The sequence below is a fragment of the Pongo pygmaeus genome, chromosome 4 (assembly GCF_028885625.2).
Source record: "Pongo pygmaeus isolate AG05252 chromosome 4, NHGRI_mPonPyg2-v2.0_pri, whole genome shotgun sequence".
In the NCBI taxonomy this organism is placed as follows: domain Eukaryota; kingdom Metazoa; phylum Chordata; class Mammalia; order Primates; family Hominidae; genus Pongo; species Pongo pygmaeus.
The window spans coordinates 94,169,786-94,194,641 of record NC_072377.2 but is presented as its reverse complement, the minus strand read 5'-3'; positions in this window follow the sequence as shown (position 1 = coordinate 94,194,641).

The window sequence follows — 24,856 nt, the reverse complement described above, 5'->3', positions numbered from 1 at the left end:
CACTGGGTTCCTTTAAGGGCAGAGGGTGGAAGGAGGCAAAGGATCAAAAAACTTCCTATCAGGTCCTATGCTTATTAACTAGGTAATGAAATAATCTATACACCAAACCCCCATGACACGCAATTTACCTATATAACAAACCTACACTTGTATCCCTGAACCTAAAATAAAAGTTTTTAAAAAATTAAGAAAAAGGAACATAAGTTCTCTGTGCAATGTCTGTATCTCCAGTGATTGTGACACTAATTATTCCGTGGTAGTTGTTACATACTTGTGGTTGTTTAAAAATTCTCATTTTTTTGGCTGGGCATGGTGGCTCACATCTGTAATCCCAGCTCTTTGGGAGGCCGAGGTGGGTGGATCACTTAAAGTCAGGAGTTCAAGACCACCCTGGCCAATATGGTGAAACCCCGTCTCTACTAAAATTACAAAAATTAGCCAGGCATGGTGGTGCACGCCTGTAGTCCCAGCTACTTGGGAGGCTGAGGCAGAAGAATCGCTTGATCCCGGGAGGTGGAGGTTGCAGTGAGCCAAGATCGCACCACTGCACTCCAGCCTGGGCAACAGAGTGAGACTCTGTCAAAAAAAAAAAAAAATCTCATTTTTCAATATGGGGCCATTTTCAAGGAAGCAAGATTTTATATCTTATGTAGAACACAAATAAAAGTTGCCATTTTTATAAGCAGGACAGGTATGACTTTTAGTTTGTAGATACTTTTTTTTTATTAATTTGATTTTAAAATTAAAATATTAGGTTTTCTATTTAAAATGTGGATCACATGAAATCGTTGCCATCTTGAAGTAAACCATATATTTTCTTACTTAAATAACTATATTCCAGATTAGAATTTTTCACCCATTGATTTCTAAAGTACCAAAGCAGTACTTATTCTTAACATATATGTGCAAAGCAGAATTTCCCTGACCTATTGGCTTATGGCACACATGAGGTCAAATTAACACTGTTGTTCAAATTATGGTGGCTTTGAGCATGCATTCAAAGAGACTAAAGAACATAGAGTCTTATACTGAGAACACCTTAAAAGTCAGCTTTTCTAAAGATGACTTATCTCTTTCGAAAAGTTTGATGAATACAAATAACTTACAGTTAAGAGCATGGAATCTGGAGCAGATTGTTTGGATTTGAATTCCAGCTCTGTTGTTCACTTGCTATTCACCTTTAGCAAATTACTCATATGCTCTATGCCTCAGTTTCCTTATCTGTAAAATAGGGATAAGAACTGTAACTATCATATAGTGTTGTTGTGAGAGACAAACGAATTGATGTATGTAAAGCACTTACGCCAGTGCCTGGCACATAGAGGTGCTCTGTGTTAGCTGTCGTTGCTGTTATTATTCTCTTCCACCAGAATTCATGTGAGTGCCTGAGTGTGCCTACTAGTTTTATAAATAACACATCTTGTATTGTTTTCAGCTGTCTGTTTCCACACTGCAGATAAACTTTCTGAGTCTAGTCTCCTTCCACACATAATGCTTTCTCCGGTCTCAGATGGCTGACCTCCCTCAGCCTGCTAAGGGTTCTTCCATACCTTCTATTTGATCCCATGCATGGGCATAGATGCTTCCCTTAGTTTTCTACAATCTACCAGATATCTAGCTCTTAGTTTTATGAAACTATTCTGAAGTCTCCTGGATAATACAAGATAAGAAAACAGAAATAATAACTTGAAATTAGAACTAGAGGAATTCTGGATTACAATAGAGACAACGACAACAATACAACTCTCCACAGCCTTCAAAAAAACTAGAAGACCAAGAAAAATCCACAAACTGAATAAAATATAAGTTAGGGGAAGAACATTTGAAACAAGAAGAATAGCAAGGGGTTGACAAACAGTGTTGGATGATGGCAGGTGTTGTAGGAAAGAACTGGGAGTGAGATTTTCCAGCAGAGGCAGAGCACAAACAATGCCAGCAAATTTTCACCCCACCAAAGGAAGGGGCTCTCTGTGAGAACTGCTGTGGGTAGAACCGAGAACAAGGAGGGGAGAGCATTAGTGCTCAGAGAAGCAATGTGAATGATTGTAGACAGTGTAGAGAATAGGGTGGTAGTGAGAGATGAAATTAAAGAAAATACTGGTTACAGAGCAATACAGTAGGAGATATGTATTTCGTCTTTGTCCTAGTTCCTAGCACCTAGCTCTTAAAACCTCTGTAATCCCAAAAGTGATAAGAGTGTCTTTGTTTGCTAATGAGATGATTGGTGGCTGGGGACCCCTAGATATCATTATGGAGGCTAGTAACCAGAAAGACCAAAGCATGATTAGAGGATCAGAACTTTCAGCCTCAACTCCTGACCTCTGGGGAGGAGAGAGGAGATGAAGGTTGAGCTAAGTATCAATGGCCAATGATTTGATCAATATGGCTACATAATGAAATCACCATAACCACCCCCCTTCCCCAGTGACAGGGTTTGGAGAGCTTCTGGGTTAGTGAACACACTGAAGTGCTGGGATAATAGATAATCCAGAGAGGGCAAGGACAGTCTGTGGACTCCCCAACCCATGCATACCTTATCCTATGCATCCCTTCCAATAGGCTGTTTCTGAGCCTTACCCTTTATAGTAAACTTGTAAAGTGTTTTTCTGAGTTCTGTGAGCCATTCTAGCAAGTTATTGAACCTGAGGGAGGGGTCATGGATACCCTGAATTTATAGTCATTTGGTCATATGTACAGGTGGCAACCCAGAGCTTGTGACTGGCATCTGAAGTGGGAGTAGTCTTATGGGACTGAGCCCTTCACCTGCGTGGTCTGTGCTAACTCGTGGTAGTGTCACAATTGAATTGAATTATAGGACACCTAGTTGGTGTCCAGAGAGTGAGAGAATTGTTTGGTGTGAGAAAAAATCCCCACACATTTGGTGTCAGAAATGTTTGAGTAAAAACAGCTCAGCTATCTAAGGCAGATTTCTTGAGCTAAGAAACTGAGAAAGCAACCTGTTATGGTTTGAATATTTTTGTCGTCTTGAAAATTTGTGTGAAACTTAATCCCAAATGCAACAGTATTGGGAAGTGTGGCCTTTGCGAGGTGATTGAATCATGAGGATTTCATCCTCATGAATGGGATTAGGTGCCCTTTTAAAAGGGCTTGATGGAGAGAGCTTGCCCCCTTTTAACCTTCTGTTTTCTGCCACGTGAAAACACATCCTTCCTTCTCTTTGGAGGATGCAGCATTGAGGCACCATTCTGGAAGCAGGAAGTAGCCCTCGCCAGACAACCAAACCTTTTAGCACCTTGATTGTGGACTTGCAAGTGTCAAAACTGTCAGAAAGAAATTTCTATTCTTCATAAATTTCCAGGTTTCAAGTATTCTATAATAGCAGCACAAGTGAACTAAAACACAACCCTTACCTCTTTTCTCCCCTTTGCTAGGTTCTTTTGATAATAGGTGAGCCAGGAAAAACTCATTCAGCTATGAACGAAAAAGTAAAAATGCTGAATTCAAATGAAGATGTTGTAAAAACACAAGAAAAATCAGAGCTCAGCAACAGGAGAAAACTCCCCAGAAAAACACGGCTAAGATTAGAAGAAAATCACAAACATTTTTATATTATAAAGAAAAGCTATATATATATTTTCACAGTTATAAAAATCATGGACTAGAAATAAAGGAACTCAAAAGAAGAGATGGCCAGAGAGTAGGAACATGAAACTGAGAATTGACAGAATTCAGGAAAGAAATGAAAGGAAAAGATAAAATTATTTCAGAAATGCAGATTAAATTACAAAAAGCACAAGTGACACCAGATATAAAAACACAATAATGACATGAGAAAGAAAATGGGAAAAAAGTAAAAAATAAAAAAATAAGAGACAGAAAAATGGACAAAGGAAATCCAGAAACATATAATTTAAGTTCTTGAGGAAGAAAAACAAAATAAAGTAACAGAACAAATATTTTAAATTACAATTCAAAGGAACGTCCCTAAAATCACATAAGACTTGAATCTCTTGAAAAAGCATATCATATACCTAAGAAAACCAATACAGAATCAATATTAAGATATAAACAAATAAAAGTATTGGACTTTAAAGAATAAAAAAAATTCTGTGGATAACTCCACAAGAACTCCAAGTTATGAGGAACAAAAACTAAGCTGCATCATACTTTTTGAAAGCAGTATTTAATGCCTATGGAACATTGTAGAGCCCTGTGCTCAAGAAAAGAAGTCTGAGCCAAGCATTAGATACCCAGCCAGACACTCCTTTATGTGTACAGATTTCTGATAATCTATGTACAACATGGAAGATCTTGAAGTTGCACTTTTTCAAACCAAAAGATGATTAAGGAAAGAAATGGCAAAAGAACCAATAATAAGCAATAGATAGACTTAAATATATTATCAGTAATAAGACAAAGGTATAAAAGGATAAAAGTGACGTAATTGTGTATAATTGTTATATGCCTTGACAGTGTAAAAACTGAGGACTTGAGAAAAAAATGGAAGGAGAAGGAGAGATGGTAGAAAGTAGAATGAACTTGACTGGGCGCGGTGGCTCACGCTTGTAATCCCAGCACTTTGGGAGGATGAGGTGGGTGGATCACAGGAGATCAGGAGTTCAAGACCAGCCTGACCACATGGTGAAACCCTGTCTCTACTAAAAATACAAAAATTAGCAGGGGGTGGTGGTGGGCGCCTGTAATCCAAACTACTTGGGAGGCTGAGGCAGGAGAATTGATTGAACCCAGGAGGCGGAGGTTGCAATCAGTGAGCTGAGATCGCACCATTGCCATTGCACTGCAGCCTGAGCAACATAGCAACTCCATCTAAAAAAAAAAAAAGAAAAAAGTAGACTGAACTAATAGTTGTCTCATAAGTAATAAGTGGAAGTAAAATAGGTAACAAATCAAGTAGCATAAGTGTAAGCATATGTAAGATTCCAAAAATAAACACTGTGAAAACAATTATTGATTAAAATTGGATAATGGAGAACATGAGGTGTAGGAAGGGAAGGAGAGGTTAGAATAAATAGAAAAATGGATCAAAGTGCCATCCTTTAAAATATCACCATGGCCAGATGTTTTCTAAATAATATTTCTACAAAATCATTAAAAGGCAGGTATTCTCAGTGCTTTTTAAGCTGTTCCAGTTAAAGAAAACACAGGACAAGGTCCAGATTTATTTTATGAAGTGAGTATAACACAGATACCAAAACAAATTTTGTTGTTGTTTGTTTTGAGACACGTTTCACTCTTGTTGTCCAGGTTGGAGTGCAGCTGCGCGATCTTGGCTCACTGCAACCTCCGCCTCTCGGGTTCAAGTGATTCTCCTGCCTCTGCCTCCTGAGTAGCTGGGATTACAGATGCCTGCCACCACGCCTGGCTAATTTTTGTACTTATTTAATAGATACAGGATTTCGCCATGTTGGCCAGGCTGGTCTCGAACTCCTGACCTCAGGTGATCCGCCAGCTTCAGCCTCCCAATGCTAGGATTACAGGCTGAGCCACCGTTCCTGGCCTAATACCAAAACTATTAAAGCCCCATGAGATAAAAACTACAGACTGATCTTACTTCTAAATATTTATGCAATTATATTAAATAAAATATAAGCAAACAATATTCTACAGTATATTAAAAAATAACACATCATAACCAAATGGGGGTTTATTCCAGCAAAGGAAGAATTGTTTTATATTAGTAAATTAATAGATTTAAGAATAAAATTATATAATTATGTCTATGGATGCTGAAAAGACATTTGACATAATTCAATCTCCATTTTTAATTTATTAAAATTATAAATGAAAACTGATAGATTAACTATATATGTGTGTGTGTGGAAACATATATATAGCTTATATACAAGTACTTACACATGTACACAGATATGTGCATATTTGTGTCTCATTATCTCCAAAACAGCATACTACAAAATAAATAAGCACTGAAGGAATTCTCAATCAAGTCAGGAATAAGACAGTAACACTCATTTTCAGCATTACTATTTAAAATTATACTGGCAATGTTAGATAGCACAATTAGATAAGAGAAAAAAATTAAAATTATAAAAATAGAAAATGAAAAGGCAACCTATGAATAAATAAAAAATCCCAAGAGAATCTATTAAAAACTATTACAAAGCTCAGAAAGGTCACAGGATTTGAAACTAACACACAGAAATACATACCTAATAGACACAAAATCAATAAGTTGGAAGATATAATTGAAGACAAGACCCTTTTCACAATAGAAAAAAAAGATTAAATACAATACCTAGGTGAAACTTAAGAAATAGGAAAAGCTTATAAGCTTTTCTGTATATTTAAAGTAAATTCAAGTTGCTTCTTGTTACTAAAGAAAAAGAAACAAGCAAGAAGTGTCCAAAATCCCAGCACTTTTTGTCTTGTTTCGGAAAAAAAAAAAAAACAACCCTGTTGTCATTTTTATTCAAATTGCATGAAATTTATAAACCAATTTAGGGGCAGTATAATAATTAAATTTTTTGGGTTTTTTTTTTTTTTTTGAGACGGAGTCTCACTCTGTCGCCCAGGCTGGAGTGCAGTGGCTCACTGCAAGCTCCGCCTCCCAGGTTCACACCATTTTCCTGCCTCAGCCTCCTGAGTAGCTGGGACTACAGGCGCCCGCCACTATGCCTGGCTAATTTTTTGTATTTTTAGTAGAGACGGGGTTTCACGTGTTAGCCAGTATGGTCTCGATCTCCTGACCTCGTGATCTGCCTGCCTCAGCCTCCCAAAGTGCTGGGATTACAGGCCTGAGCCACTGTGCCCGGCCTATTTGTTTTTTTAGAGACAGATTCTTGCTCTGTTGCCCAGGCAGGAGTGAAGTGGCATAATCATCACTCACTGCAGCCTTCAACTCCTGGGCTCAAGCGATCCTCCTGCCTTAGCCTCCAAAGTTGCTAAGATTAGAGGTGCAAGCCACTGTATCTGGCCTGTAATTGTTAATTTTATGTGTCAACTTGACTGGGCTAAGGGATGCCCAGATAGCTGACAAAACATTATTTCTGGGTGTGTCTGTTATGATGTTACCAGAAGAGATTAGTAGAATTTGTAGACTGATCACAGAAGATCTCCCCTCACCAGTGTGGATGGACATCACCCAATGCACTGAGGGCCTGAATAGAACAAAAAGACAGAAGGAGGGTGCGTGCTCTCTTCTTGAGCAGGGATATCCATCTTCTGCCCTGGAATATCAAAGCTCCTGGTTTTCTAGACTTCAGACTCCAGGACTTATACAAGTGACTACCCCAGTTCTCAGGCCTTCAGCCTTCCACTGGGACTTCCACAGCTTCCCCAGTTCTCAGGCCTTTAGATTGAATTAAATTATATCACTGGCCTTCTCCTTGTTATCTAGCTTGCATACAGCAGATTGTGGGCCTTCTTGGCCTCCATAATCTCATGAGCCAATTCTCATAATAATTTTATTATATCTATATCTGTATCTATCTATATATCCTACATATATAAATTCTCTATCTATCTATCTATCTATCATCTATCTATCTAGCCTACATATATATATGCAGAATTTACATATATAGGAATTTATATATATAGGGAATTTATATATGTAGGATAGATAGATAAGTAAAGATATAGATATTCCCTATATATGATATAGATATTCTATACATTATATATATACACACACACATATATAAGGGGGATTTGGTTGCTCTGGAGAACCTTAATATAAGGAGTGTACAAATCGTGAAAATTGAGAAGAAGTTAAGTAGTTTCCTCCCAAAAAATAAGCAAAGGGCATGAACAGACACAACCCAGAAACAGAAGTACATGTGGTCTCAAATACACATGAGAAGATGCTCAACCTCACTCACAGCAAGTGAAAGGCAAGTTAAAATCACACCAAGGTGTCATTTTTCATCTATCAGGCTTGTAAAAACCCCAGATTTGATAATATATAATGTTGATAAGTCTATGAGAATGTTTTACACTGCTGTGGGAGTGTAAAATGATACAATTTTATGGAGGAAATATGCAATATGCAATAAAATAACAGGCAAGTTTTCATTCTTACCCAACAATTAGAATCTTATAGATAAATCTGTACAAATCATTAGAATCTTTTTGTAGCTGTGAGAGAAAGTTCACTGTGTCAGCATATTCAGTCATGAGATTTGTCATTATATGGCACACAAATTAAGTTTTGTGAATCCTGTACACGTTATTTTGCAATGTGTAGTTTTCAGTGCCTACATATAGATATTATGATGCTATACTTGTTCACTTCTGAAGTGTAGCCTTATCACTGAATGTAAGACAATCTGCAAAGGCATCTCCATTGTCCAGGTGAATCTGAAAACAGCAGTAGCCATTGTTGTTTCAACATCTTTGCCTCCACTATGGCCTAGAGCACATGCAAACATTTAGGTTTCATCTTGAGCTGCTTAATGGAGAAAGTGTTGAATGCCAAGAGGTGCCAGATATACCCTTTCTGCTTCATTTGTTTTTGCTGAGGGAAAATTAAACTTTGAACAGGTGGATCTTGTAGTATCTTAAATGGAATGTTCTTTGCACTGCAGTTCAGAACTAAATTTAGTGAACTCTAACACACACACACACAAATGAGAAATAGAAGGATAACTCGATAACTTTGTGCACTTCATGCACATTTAACCTACTTCCCGAGTGTGGGTGAAGCTGTCAGTGCCCTATCCACTTTCCCTTAGCACTCATCATTCTTGTGCACAAAGAATAATGGCCCCTGGCCTGCTGCCATAAATGTAGTTCAGCTTTTCGCACAGCCAGGAGCTCCTTTCAGTATGTCTTGATTCTCCAAGGTGCTGTGCTTGAAGTACAAGGCCCAGTGTGTGCAGAGAAATTTTCACCATTCCAGTCATATGTGCTGACTCAACCTGCCTCTCTCGTCCCTGTGGCTTCCCACTTCCACTTCTTTCTAAGGAAACTCCAGTCTTAGAACATTCCTGGTGTGTCCTTGCCCCCAAATAATCACATCAGAACATAATAGCCCAAAATCAGATTATTTTCAAAGTCTGGTTTATTGAATCTTAAATTATACCATGAGGGAGTTTCCTACAATACGCTGTAGTAAAAGGCTTTTCAAACCTGGCTCTACTTCAGAAGCACGCGTGGAGCTTTCTAAAAATATAGATGTAAGCCTCCATTCCCGGAGAGTCTGACTCCAGTTTGCTTTTATATCCTTCAAACCAGTATAATATCAGGTATCTTTTCTGTAGTTCTAAGTCTTAGTTCCTAGTATTACATGAGCAATAATAATTACACTTATCACACATCCTCATCCATAAGGAAAGCAACAGTCAGCAAGTATGCTACCATGAAAATGCAAAGCTAAAAAAGGACATTTCTTAAAAGGAGAAAGTCTGCAGAGGTTGAACTCAGCCTTCTACATGATTTCAGTGAGCATTTTAGCTCTTTGGAGCCATAGGTTCTCAAACATGACTACTTAATATTTTATAACAAAATGACTCATTTTGCTATTTTTCCAAGGACAAAGGAAGAAATGCTGTGTGATTTTCACATCTCAAAAGACATAAAGTTGCTTACAGTTTTGCAATGACAAATTTACAGATTTTCCTGTTACAAATATCCAAAGAACTTAGAGTCCGTGTAGCTCAAAGTACCCATACACCTTTTCTCCTCCTAGCCATCCCAGGACCAAGAAAATGTCATGGTGCAATAACACAGGTAGAGTCAAGCCAAGATGAAGAAAACCTGTCCCCATTACACAATCAACATCTTACCAACTTTGCCAAAAGTGACTCAAAACAAAAATAGGAATCAAATTTTTTAACACTTGCAATCTTTAATAGGAGGAAGGAAAAGCAAGTAATATTGTCATTCACATTTGCTGCTGGCAGAACACTGCAAATTAAAAACAATCAAATGACTTTCTTAATGTTCAGGGCAAAGTTTAAAAAAAGGAATAAACATGATGAGAAATCTTACAAAATAAACTACTTCTGAAAAATTGAGAATATTTAAAAAGCCTTTTGGATTATCCTATAACCTGAAATTGAAGAAATGTTAATGACAAAAAGACTTGTTTTGTTATCTTTACCTCCACAATGTCATGGTAAGCATTATAGACCAGTTAATCTCTACATAGTCTACTTATACCATAATTGATTTATTATATGGTTATATTAGCTCAATTTGTTTTTATTTAGAAATTAATCTCAATTTTTTTGTTTTTTTAAATGTGTTTTATATTTTAAGTCTTATGTTAGAATCATTTTTTATTAAGATAATATTTTTAAAATAATTAAATATTTTAAATAATTTTTTATAATTTAAATTAAACTTTCTAAAATGTTACAAGTAGGCCACCGGCCACTGTCTCTTCTTGTGAGGCGGGGTCTCGGTCTATTGTCCAGGCTAGAGTGCAGTGGCATGGTCTCAGCTCACTGTGACCTCTGCCTCCTGGGCTGAAGTGATCCTCCCGCCTCAGCCTCCCAAGTAGCTGGGACAACAGGTGTGTGCCACCACAGCTGGCCAATTTTGGTATTTTTTTTGTAGGGACAGAGTTTCACCGTGTTGCCCAGGCTGGTCTTGAACTCTTGGACTCAAGTGATTCTCCTGCTTAGACCTCCCAAAATGCTGGGATTACAGGCGTGAGCCACTATGCCCGGCCGACCAGTGTCTCTTAACTGGCTTGTTATGTTTCTGTGTTAGTCCACGGGCTAGACTTCAAAGAGTTTATCTCTCTCATTTGAAAATTAAAAATCGATTTGGAAAAAGTTAGTCAAGTCTATCCCAGAACTTGTGTAAAAACTTGGGTAGTGGTGTCTCACATCATTGATGTACCTCTTTCCTAATACCTTTGTGCTCTTCCCTTTAGTTAATTTCCTTTCCTACTGGAAGCCAGTAAGAAAAGCATTTATGTCCAACAGAGAGAGTACAAGACCAATTTATTCAATAGACAATTTTCTCCCTCCTCCCTCCCTCTCCTTCCCTTCTCTCATCTTTTACTTATTCATTTGTTCATTTATTTGTTCACCATACATAGTATCATAACTAAGGAAGAATACTTTGCTACTAGCCTATTCGTATTTGCCAGAAAGTTAGCAAATATTGACAGAAAGAGAAGGCATTTAAAAACAAATACACATGCGACTTTGGATAACATTAATAGGGTACGTGTTTAAATGAAGCTTGTCTTCTCCAGAATATCTTATGGTTTACTACCTCAGAGATAAACCTCACGTCACTAAGAAGACATCCAGATTCCACTGGGACTGAGTAACCACACTAGATTTCTGTTTCTTGCTTTGACTATTCTTAGAAATTTCATTAATGTTTAAGCTTTTAAAAATTTTACATTTCATAACAGTTAAAACCCAAATTCCAACGTCATACCTGTAGAGAATTAATTGTTTTCCTTTTTCTTGGGTGAAGAAATACACTGGGACAAAGTGCACTGAAATATGGAATGTAATCTCTGGGTGGCAGCATGTATTCACCAGCAAAAAGTCCTTACTAACTAATGTCATTTCCATTTCTTTACGAATTGCTAAATTGGTGGGTCAGCATTATTCCATGGTGTAGAGTGGCTTGGTTATTTGACAACCTTCTTCACATACTTTTTGAATGTGTAATAAAATGTGAAATTGCTGATAACACAAATAACTGGAAATGCGTATGACTGTACAACAAAATGCAAAGAAAATTGGTTGATTAATGCACCAATGTTAGTTTTTGAGACTTTCTCTAATGAAATTTTCTAACTCTAGTTACTCAGACATTCTTGTTTATTGTTTTGGAAATAGGCTCCAAGGTTATAAAAATTAACAATAATATTAACGTTAGGTATAATGAGTATGCCTCAATTCTGATTGAAAATTAAAACTCTTTGGAAAGAGGTATTAAAAACAGTTAACATTTTCAGATATTAATGTAAAGTCCTATGATTATTAAAGTAATATAAAATGTCACAAAATGTGATACTGAAAAGACCTTAGCATTATGGTTAATCCTAAATCCACTCTGAGATTTGAAAAACTGTGTTGTAACTGTTAAGGTATGCAATTTTAGGCTGTGTTAGTTGAAGCATGGTGTTAGCCACACTTATACACTCTAATAGGGACATTGTCATATGAGAGTGTCAAAGAGAAACTGGGAAGGTATAGCATCTGGAAAGTATGTTATAAGAAAACAACTGAAAAATGTTTGGTTTGGAACCAAAAACCTGGGTACGTGGAAGGAGTGTTTGAATATTTGAAAACCTACCATGTTGGGGGAAAAATAGACTTTTCTTTTTTTGGCTGCGGAATATTTGGTAGACAGCATGGGGGCTGCTAACTGTTGAAACAGGGAAAAATTCTGATAACAATTAGATCCATTCAACAAGGAATGACTATTACTGTAACTCCTTATCACTGACTAAGGGCACTCAACGATAATCCAGATTGAATGATCATCTGTTAAGTGTTGTAGAAGAAATTCTCTCTATTACTAAAAGCCTCCTAGAGCCCTATATTTCTTAAGTTTCTATATCTACTTTCAGATATTTAGTGACAGGCAAAATAATCAAGATGAGTGATTGCACTTTTACTTTTGCATTTGATTTTTTTTTTTTTTTGCAGAGGAAGTCACTGTTTGGCACACTCAAATTGTTAAGCAGGCTCTTTCATAATGTTTTAAAGTTGCAACTACTGATAGCCATCTGGTTATGAAACTAAATGTGTTAGACAAATGAAATAATATCTATGATACCCTGTAGTCTGGATTTTACAAAGGATCACTGACTTAATACTAAAAGTCATGTACAGAAATGAATCATATTATAATAATAATTTGTTGCAACATGCTTCTGGCTTGTTTTTCACCAGAGTTTTTCATGCATCTGATACCTCACAAACACTTAGTTGAAATGACACTCAGATTATTAAGTCATGTTTATGCTTCTGCCAGTTATTTGGAGAGACTCCAATCTTCCCAAGTGTATTTTCCCTAATTTGAAAAAGTGACTTCATTTTCAAATGAAGGATTTTTATGTGAATCACACTGTGGAATTATTTATCACTATAAGACAATATGTCTACATTACATTGATTTACTTTTATAATTAACATCTACAAATTAAATAGCAGATATAATAATGGGAGCTTATCATTTATGTTCATTGTTTTTTGTGTGTAATATTGGCTTATTTTTCATTTAGTCAACATTAAAAAGCAGTGGCCATTTTATTTAATTTTTTTCTTTTTTGGCAAGAGAGATAAAATGAAGGCAACAATAGTACTTGAATTTTTTTGGTTTTGTGTTGTTTTGTGTTATCATTGAGAAAGAAAGATCCATATTGTCTTGACAGAGAACCTAATATAGCTTTTATGTCCCCAACTACTATAGGTGCTTATTTTCAAAACAATTGAGAAATGATAGAAAAATAAAGATACAACAAAAGGTTTTAGGGATTAGGTTAAAACTTTAAACAGAGGCCTTTGGGCATTCATTCTTGGACTGGATTGTACTCTCAGCAATTTATTTTAACCAGGGGCAATGGGCAGAGTTGCCCTTTATGCCACACTTTTATTCTCTATAGTAATAGGGCTTTTGGGTGAGGCCATCTACACATTCCATAAATATAACTATTATTGACATAAATGGAGTGGAGCATACAAACTATCATTCATTGTTGAAGATCTTATGATGCTTGTCACTCACCCAGACTTCTTGTTTACAGTCTCTGTGGACACAATTGGGGTTTTAGCATTAGTCTGACTGTACGTATTTTTCTTCCTCTAAATTGTAGTCATTCCCTTGTGAATTCAGTTCTACCCCTGAGGTTACATCTCTCATTTTACATTAGCAACACACCATTTCAAATATTTATATATTCAGGTTTTCAGCTGTCTAGGGAAAAATAGTGTATTATACACTTACCTCCTTTTTACCTGTTCTATTTTTTTATTGGAGTCCATAAATGCAGGCAGGATTGCTTTCCTTTTGCAATAAATGGAAGTAGGCATTAAAAAATATCATCCAAAAGATGAAACTTGGCTGTTTAATTCATCTTAAATTTTGAGAAAGGCTTAAAAAGGACTGAATTAAAAACATTTTTTAACAGTCACATGATTCAAAATGAAAAACTATGAAACACTACACCATAAAAATCAGTCCTTCAGTTCTTATCCTGTACCCGCTCAGTTCCCAATCCCACAAGGTAGCCACCATGAGGTTTTAAAATATGCCCTTACAGACTTTTTTCATGCATATATTTGCTATATAGATATTTTTCTTTACTATAAAACTGTCATTGTATTATATATACTCTTGTATTTTTTTAAAACTTAACAATATACTACTAAGATATTTTCATGATTATGTAGAGAAACTTTTCATCCTTTTTTATAGCTACATAATGTTTCATGTTTTGATGTGCTTATGACAACTGGTCTTCTGTTGATGAATATTTTTATTGTTTCCAGTTTTTCATTAATTCAGTGCACAATAAGTCACTTTATTTTTACATTTGTTTCATACTTGAATGATGATATCTATAGAAAAAATTCCATAGGAATTTTTAGGATTTTAAAAGCTTTGATTTAAAAAAAAAATCAAAATTAAAAAAAAATTTAGAATTTTAAAAGCTTTGATTTTCTTTTAAAGAATCAGGCTACTATTACTTCTTAAAGATTCTAAAAGATAGACACCATTCCCTTCTCCCTTTTTTAAACTTAGGCATGTGGAATCAAAAAGTTTTTTGTTCTTTTTCTAAATGCCTGCCCTAATCTGACACTTTTTTTTTTTTTTTTTTTTTTTTTTTCCTGTATCTGCATTAGGCACTGTGGGCCTCCCAAAGCAAAATCTAGCTGGGTCCAATTGAGTTTCTACGTTTTGAAACTATCTTTCTTGTCCAGAAAAGTACTTTTACAAACTGGCTCTCTGCTGCTACATGTCTCCTTGAATTACCATTTCATTGTTTAAGAACAGGTCCCTTCTAAGCATGAGAAAAGGAGTTCTTTATTCTTTTGCTAAATTGGTCAGCCAAAGAACAGCTTTTGGTGAATAAAAGATATTCTCATTTTAGCAAATGAAGGGGAAGTTCTATTCCCTTCAGTCCAATGCAAAATGTTGTTATTCCTTAAAAATGTTCTAAGTGCTCAAAGTGCTGGAAACTGTTCAGAACATACCACAGAACCCAGTTCCTCCCTACATTCAGAATGTTTACATTCTAAAAATGACAAGAGAGGGAAGGTTGGGAAGGTAGCTAGATCCGGAACAGATGGGCACATATGCCCTCTCTCCCTACCAAATGCAGTCCTATGGATGGCTCAACAGTTAATGTAGATTTCTCTTTACTAAGTTTTATAAGTAACTCTGCCGTGCACAGCCAAATGACTTGAAATGTGAAGATGTAATGCCTCTTTGCTGTGCCCTGCTGTTCAAATGTTCTCAGCTTTGACAATTTATCTTGCTGGAAAATGTCTTCAGAATGTCAGTCACTTCAGTTTTCATGCTTGCCATTTGCATGTTGCACACCTGCTGGTATCTTTGGTTGCGATCTATTGTTATTTTTCTGTGGGGGTGGGTAAGGTACAATATTGCTTTTGCAGACTTGGAGTTCAGTTTGAGTGCAGTTTGGAAATGGTTCTTGTAAGCCTGGCTATTCTTATCAACATTATTGTTATCTACAAATAAGGGTTTACTCAGTGCATTGTGAAATTTTAGTGCTACATTAGCCACTGGGGGGAGATAATTAGAAGTGAATGAAAAGACAGATTCCTTGTCTGTCCCAGAAGGATCAGGTCCCACACATGATGATCCACATAGGTACATAGGCACACAGACTCACAAAGCAGTCCTCATAAACAATGTCATCTAGGCAAACATAGATGCAGATATTCCAATAACATTTAAATCAAAATATGTTAAGGGTGGTTGCCTCTGTTAAGGAGAGGGAGATGGGCCACATGAAGGGGAATAATAATCTGTGTTCTATATTCTTTTTTGTTTTTTTTTCAATAAGCATATAATAACTTGCTTCAATGAACGTGTAATTACTTGGTTAATTAAAAATAAATAATTTAAAAACAGCAACAAAATAACTTTATATATAACATTTTATCAATTAAGATAATTGTGGCTGCAAGTAACAGAAAACTCATTTTAAAATTAGATGAAATAATAAAGCATTTTTTACTTGACATAGTAAAATCACAGAGTAAAATGATTTAAGGGCTGGATAATCCACTAGCTCATGATGTCATCAAGGTCTGTTTTTTTTTTCTCTTTCTCTGCTCTGCCATAAGAAGAGTTGTCCCCTCATGGTTACAATAATATTCAGAAGTTGGAAATGGGAAGAGAGTGCGTCATTTCTCATGTCACATTTTTCCCATATGTCTAAAATCTCAATTTCAGAAAATTTCAATCATACACCCTTCACCCAGCTTCAACAATTACAGATATTTGCCAATCTGTTTCATTTATTCCTTTTCTACACTTTTAAACATGATTATCTTAAAGTAAGTATTACATATTTTATCTACAAATATTTCAGCATGCATTTTAAGCACCTAAGGACGTTTAATTTAAATGTGATGCTGTTATCACATGTAATGAAAATAATAATTTCTTAAACTTATTTACGCACTAATCTGTGTTCAATGTTCAACTTATTTACACACTAATCTGTGTTCAATTTTTTTTCTAAAGAAAAAAATCCAAATAAGGTTCATACACTGCATTTGGCTGTTATGCTTCTCTAAACATGTTTTAATCTACAAGAGTCCTTCTCTCCTCATATTCTTGAAGAAACTAGTTTGTCCTGTAGTTTATACTATGTTCTGGATTTGGCTGGTTGCTTCCTTGTGATGATTTTAACCTGATTATCTCTCCTCATATTTCCAAACTAGAGATTTAAATATAGAGACTTGAATAGATTAAGATTCACTTTTGTTTTGTAAGAATATTTTACAAGTGATACCTTATACAGCCCCAAACTTCAAATTGGAGGACAGATACAGCCTTGTTGTTCTACTTTTAGTATACTAAAATTCATCTGTGGATTCAGAAGTTGTCAATAAGATCCATCCACTATAAAATTCTGTCCACTATAAAGTTCCACATCAACTTTTGCATAATATTTTGACATCTATTGATGGTTGTTGCCTAGATTCATTATTCTTTTAAGGGTTGCATTTTTTTAGTTGGCATTCTTGAATAAAGAATAACTCTTTCTCAAAAACTATTTGGTTACTCAAAATACAGGAAAAAGAGAATAAATGCTTGATTCTTTCTCTTACCATTTTCTTCTTGCCTTTTTAAAAAATGACAAACTTTGCTCATCTATCCATCCACAGAGGTCTCCCCTTACTTCTTATAGGTGAGTCTTTTATTACATGCCCATTCCTAAAATAAGGAAAATGGAATTACCATAATTGGCTTGGACCAAACAAACCTAACTTCTTGGGGTTGGGTAGAAGGTGTCTTTTGGAAAGAACATGGCCGACTTAGATTTGAATGAATTTGAGTGCTCTTAGTAATTAAGAGACAGAGAAATTGCTACTGAGCAGACAATGAAAATGCATGGTAGAACATTATTTTATCCAGATGTTACTGTTATCTCCTTGTCTTTTGATCATTACCAAATTAACTGAATTCACTCAAATAAACCTTACCTTTTACCTGCATGCTGAGTACTGTTTTTTTTTTCTGTTTATTTTTATTTATTTTATCATTATTGTTATTTTTTGAGATGGAGTCTCCCTCTGTTGCCCAGTCTGGAGTGCAGTGGCGCCATCTTGGCTCACTGCTACCTCCACCTCCTGGGTTCAAGCAATTCTCCTGCCTCAGCCTCCCTAGTAGCTGGGATTACAGGCATGTGCCACCATGCCTGACTAATTTTTGTATTTTTAGTGGAGATAGAGTTTCACCATATTGGCTGGGCTGGTCTCGAACCCCTGACCTCAGGTGATCCACCTACCTCAGCCTCCCAAAATGTTGCGATTACAGGCGTGAGCCGCTGCACCCAACCTCTTTCATTTTTTTGAGGCTTTATTTTTACATCTTAGCCAAATCCATTGCAACTCTTAATGGTACAGTTACCAACATGTGTTACTTGCTTCTGCTTCAATGGCTTGCTATTGATCTATGAGCTCCTGGCCTGATTCCTTCCTTGGGACAAATTTGAGTGCTGTATGCCACTGAGCTCTTGCTACCCAAGACACCTTGTTAGTAGTTGAAATTTCTTTGTGACCTTTAAGCATAGAGGGACACTAGAAAGAAAATTTTTAGCATAGATGAGTCAAATTCCCAGATTATAGAATTTTGTCCCAAGTTAGCTATATTCTAGCCTCAAAGGGCTGGTGGCTTCACTACCAACTTAATGCCTTGCTAATTGCTTTGATTTTCTTTTCTACATAATATGAGAGTTATGTCTTGAATACCTAGGGTCAGACTCCTCATTGGTTTGCTCACATATCTGAAGTCATAAAAGATCAGACTAAGAATTGACTGTGAGGGCAATGGGTGACTAAGAAGAAAACTGGGTCAAACCAAAAGAAGTGCTCTATGTTGGTTTTCTGATAGATGAAACCACAGAATATAGTTTGGAGGAAAGCTAAGGTTATGGTCCAGAGAAACGGACATACATATATACAAACTAAAGGGGTGAAAGGTGATTGTATAACCATAATTATGGAATCAATTATAGTTGCATACCAGGAGAGTTAGTAGAAAAATATCTAGCTAATTTTTATTGAATATTTATGAAGTCCCAAGACACATTCAAAACACTCTACATGCACTAACTTATGTAATAATATGCAACCCTGTGGGGCAGGAATATTATTCCCATTTTTTCCAGATAAGAAAACTGAGAGACATAGAGAATAGATTACTTGCCCAGGGTCTCATAAAACTAGCAAGTAAATGGTGGAGCCAAGATTGTAATCTGAGCTTAAACCACTTGTGCTATTTTAGCTGTATCCACAAAATACGGGGTAGAAACTGGCAACCAGGTGGTTCAGGAAGCCAAGTCTCGACATTGTCTTGTGGTAGCATGAAACTTATATGTGCACCTGGAGGTGCGGAATCTTAATAAAAGACACTTTGCTTGGCTGAACACCATCTGTTTAGAATGTGCTTTTCCTGATCTGGTTTCAGGTCTGCAGTGTATACTTCCTGTATATCTGACTGGCAGAACTATGATAATTGATGCATGAATAATTTCCTCATCCTTCCTGGCTAGGGTTATGGGCTTATTTTTTTTTTCTATGGAAGCATCTGACTTATTTCCAGCTAAGAAGAACCTTTGAAGAACCTTCTTAGTCTTCCAGCTAAGAAGAGCTTTGAAGACTCATATTCTTATAATACTTTAGCTATACAACAATTGTAAGAATCATCTCATAAGCAGCTATGAGAATGTTCTCTTACAGGGGTCAGTAACAGAAACAATGAAAGTGTAACTTGTGAAAATAAGTGTGATTTTTTTTTCCAGGTTACTCAACTCAGAAGAGTATCTTTTGCTTGCCCTTTGTCACTGGACACAGACATATGCTCTGGTAGACCTCTCTTCTTCCTTCCTCCAGCTTTGGGAAGTAAAATTTTACTTTTGGGGGGCAAAAAAGTAAAATTTTGTCTGCCCTGTTGGAACAGTCAGTCCACATGCTTTAACGCCAGATCCCATGTCATGTAATTCCAAGGAACATCTTTCACACTGGTTCAGTCACAGACTAAATAGGAATTTGGCCCCTAGGGTTGTACAACATGGGGATTCTATGTGGAGCCTTGGCCTAAAGTAGGCCAGCTAGACTCTACCTGAACTTTGAATCATGAAAGGAAAACCCATGCAAAAAAATAGAACTTCATCATTTCTAGGGACCTTCCTAAGGTTTCTGAACATTAATTCTTGCTCTTGAGGTCTATGGTTGCCCTACTTCTATGTTTCCCAAGAATTGATTGTTCAGATTTTTAAAAAATCCTATGAACTATCCTGGCAGGGTGTGGTGGCTCACGCCTGTAATCCCAGCACTTTGGGAGGCCGAGGCGGGCAGATGATGAGGTGCAGGAGATCGAGACCATCCTGGCTAACATGGTGAAACCCTGTCTTTACTAAAAATACAAAAAAATTAGCCGGGCTTGGTGGTGGGTGCCTGTAGTCCCAGCTACTTGGGAGGCTGAGGCAGGAGAATGGCATGAACCTGGGAGGCGGAGCTTGTAGTGAGCCAAGATCATGCCACTGCACTCCAGCCTGGATGACAGAGCGAGACTCTGTCTCAAAAAAAAAAAAAAAAAAAAATCCTATGAACTATCCTATGCCTTCCAATAAATTACTTTTTATGCTTCAATTGGCCAGAGTTGGCTTCTCTTGCTTTCAACTGAAGAAACTTAACTGTATAACCATTTGTATGAGTTTTATAGCTCACTTTTGAAATTTCTCCACATGTTGAACATGGCTTTGCAATGTTACTAAAGTAAATGTATCTTTACTTTTCATAAGCTCAGAATAATAAAACATTAGAAGGTATTTATGACATTTGTAAATAGACATACTGTTATAAACATATATCATATACATAAGCTTTTCCCTACAAAATGGCAATTTCATAAGATTCAACTTATTATTATTATAATTTTTGAGACAGGGTCTTGCTCTGTCACCCAGGCTGGAGTGCAGTGGTGTGATCTCAGCTCATTGTGACTTCCCCGCAACCTCCACCTCCCAGGTTCAAGCGATTCTCCTGTCTTAGCCTCCTGAGTAGCTGGGATTATAGGCATGAGCCACCATGCCAGACTAATTTTGGTGTGTCGAATAGAGGCAGGGTTTCACCATGTTGGTCAGGCTGGTCTGGAACTCCCGACCTCAGGTGGTCCACCCACCTCGGCCTCCCAAAGTGCTGGAATTACGGGTATGAGCCACCTCGCCCAGCTGATTCAACTTATTAAACACACGCACAAAAATCCATATTTTTCTTCTTTGCGTTTTTTTTCTTTCTGTACTCTCAGGGGCAATATGTGCTTGCCGTAGAATAGATGAAAGTGAAGGCATGAACATAATATCAAGAGGAGGAAAATGTGAAGATAGAGGTTGGATTGGAAGACACTGAATGCTTAAAGAAGTAGCCAAACAAAGGAAAAGCGTGGCCTGGGCAACAAGGTGAAACCCCGTCTCTACAAAAAGTACAAAAAATTAGCCAGGCATGGTGGTGTGTGCCTGTAGTTCCAGTTACTCGGGAGGCTGAGGTGAGATTACCAAAATTTCAAGGCCTGTTATTGATAATAACATGTGAGATTTGCTCTATTTACTGAGTGTGAATAATGAGCCAGGAACTAATTTAATCCTCCCAACAATCCTGTATGGTAGGCTTTATTATTCTGATTTTACAGATATGTATGTAATCTGTAATTCAAAGAGTTTAAATAACTTTCCTAAATCCTTCTGCTAGTTAGCAGCTAAATATAACTGGAATCCAGGTCTTTGTTTTCACCCCTACCTATCTCACCAGCAGCTCCCTGAACAGCTTTTCTCTTCATTCTCTTTAAATTTTCTCCGTACATGGCTCCTGAATGCCTCGTGTGTACAAGCTCTTTGCTTCTTTCTACTTGTCCCACACCCTCGTGATCTGCAGACAGTTAATCTTAATTTTTTCATTGCAAGGGAGACATGCCTAGGAAGCAATGCTAGAATTTTTGGAACAAGGCAAAGAAACTATAAGTTAATACATGAATGTTTGTTCCTATTATATTTGCTTATGGATTAATCATCATCTATTACTGTTTGTTCCTATTGTGTTTACCTATGGATTTTTTTCCCGATTCTAATTTTTACTGTTTTAAACTAATGAATGAGTTAAACATTTACCACTGCATAATTTGTACCTCAGTGTCTGTGTTTTCTATATATTTTGATGACTATTTTTGTTTATTCACTTTGAAGTGGTAAATAAATTAATGTTTCCATTCTGCATTTAACAGCTTTTTTATAACCTCATGAAGTCTTTTGGTAACAGGCCATCCTACATCAACCAAAGTGTCAAGTATTTATTAAGTACAAATAAAAACGTGCTCACTCCTATAATAAGTGTTACGAGGAAACAGAAGTCATAGAAGACTTGTTTCCTACTCTCATAAAGCTTGCAAGCCAGCTAGGATAATTAATTAAGGGAAAACAATAGTAAACAATATGGGCCAATATACACTGAAGTATGAGATGGTTACTAGAAAAACTGTAAGAGTTTATAGAAGTGGGAGAATGATGGGGTTTGGGGTTGCCATGGGGAAGTGGGATTTCAGTTGGGTCCTCAAGGACATTATCACTTGGATGAACAGAGAAGAGATGAAACATTCCAGACCAGGGGAGCATGAGGAGAGGCAAAGAAAGAGAAATGCATAATACCAGGGAATAATATAGATATACTAGATAGAAACCTTTCTATTTCTGTGCTTGTTGATTTAAGATTTGATGCATGCCAACAATTGCCTTTCTATGCCATGTACATTTTGGTATCTGTCAATCACAGTTCTGTTGCATTTCATATGATATTTCTTATTTTAACTTGTTTTATTGTTGTATGTGCTACTTACTTTAGACTTTATTATTTTACTTCATGGTAACGAAATAATACATAATTTTTTGTTCATAAATTGTTTCATGTGTATATCCCAGCACTTAGCTCAATACGGAACACATAATTGGTACACAGTTAACGCTATTGGTTGTATACGAGTATAGGAGTCTTAGTCTTAATCATTTAAAAAATTATTCTCTGAAGTCACCTCTTTTATATAATCCAAGCAGTATGAGAAAACAGGCTCAGGTGTATGCTCTTACATCCTAGAGATTGTAAGAGCAGATTGAAATATTTTTTCTTCTGTGTCTGCGAAGAAGAGGAAAGGTGAGAGCGAGAAAACATTCCATTACTTTAGAGAAAATGCCAGTGAGGATCTAAGTGTGAGAAGCTTTCCAAGTGATAGGAGGGCGCATGGCTTTGCTTCCCATTTGGTAACACTGCAGTGTTGTGACAAGATCCTAGATACTGTGGCAGACCTGTGGGTGGCCTCACTTGCAAGCATCTCAGAGACGTGCTCTCCTTGTACTAGGCCATGAAGTTAAATTTTGTTTGGAAACTGACTGGTTTATACGTCTTTTGGAAAGTAAGCATATTGCAGGTATTTATTTCCAGCACAACAGCGTCATTGGCTGTAACTAATAAATCCTTTACACTGAGACCAACTTTACTAAGTACTGGCATGGGTAGGAAGTGCTCCTGGAGTGAAGACATTTCAAAGACATTTTAATACAGTGGCACCATGCGGAGGGCATTAATCTTTCTTGTGATTTCCTCTTATTGTAACAATGGAAAAGGCTTCTAATGTGCAAACCTCGTTAAATCAATCATCTTGGGAATTTAGATGCACAGTGTGATAAAAGCAACAACTTTCTCTACCTTTAGGCAATTTTCCATATGTTTTGAAGTTGAGATTTGGGGAAAATAAGCTCTTTGATGGATTTATGATTGAGCTTCAAATGTAATATTTGAATTCCACTTTATTAGCCAGAAGAAATAGAAAGCCCTAAACAGCTAATAAAGTATGTTTCATTTTTAGATAATATTTATTGTTTACACACTACTTTGGACACTCCCTTTATATCTTTAAGCTGTAACTACACTGACAGAATATAATAGGAAATGTTTTCATTTGGAGCAAGGAGCTGTTTGTTCATTTCTTTATTTATTTATAATTTTCTGCTATTTTTATTTAAGAATTTGACTGCTGTAAAAATTTGACTGCTGTTATTTGACAAAACAGTTTTATAAAGATGATTAGAAATGGTGAGGAAAATGTTTAAGACAAAGTGTCCTTAGAGTTACAAAATTTTGCCTCGATTTAATTTTTCCTGTTTGTATATAGAAAAGTACATTGGAAAGGAACACTAACTTCCAGAATATTTTAAATTTGGACCTAAATGCACATAGGTTATGCCTACACAACTACAACATTAGCAGTGGCAGGTGGGAGTGACAAAGTTGTAGGAGGCACTGTTTTAATGCTAGATTAGGATCGGCCAGAGGAAATGCACAATTCAAACATTTGCTTTAAATCACTCTCTGCTGCTATATTAGGGAAAGAAATTGATTCAAAATGTTAACTTTGACTTGCTTTTATTAAATGCCATCCATTTTTACTTGGTGGCTGGAGTATGTCTGGGCATTTCACAGCTTGATGGGTAGTATGGGAAGGTCTAAGAGTACACAGGAGTGCACTGGTACCATTGTTTATGAACCAGTATCTAAAGCATCTTAGAGTTAATTTGGTTAGTGTTTATATTGCTAGATCTCCAGTGAACTCTGCCTCAACTATGTATTCCAGGAATACCTAGATTGGATCTATAGACTAAGTGGGGAACTCTTGCTCTGAACTCAAGAATTCCACAAATCAATATCATATTGAACCAATTTTCTCACTGCTTTCCTATGTCCCTGGCTTGGTATTTTGGAAGTAATATTAACTCTTTCAGAGACATTGATGCTATGTCTATAAAAAACAAGTGCTTTCTTTTTGTTTTTCGTTTTTTTTCAGACCTAGAGCCAACAAGACAAGTGCTTTCTAATTGTGTCATACTGCCTTATGTTGCTCTATTGCAGTACGAATTGCACTCATAATGTAGCATTAAGATGTTGAAAACAGGAAGAAAAGAATTTACTGAAACAAAAGGACTGTATTATATTATAAAGGATTATATTCAAAATAAAATCCAGTTTAGTGTCAGAAAACTTTAAACATCAAGCCATCATATTTCAAAAGATATATTGTATATATGTTTGTGTGTATATAAGCAAATGCACATATACACACTGAAAATATTTTGCAAAAACTGAGATTATATTCTGTATTCTCAGAAAGGGGAGTGTAGAGTCATTTAAAAAGT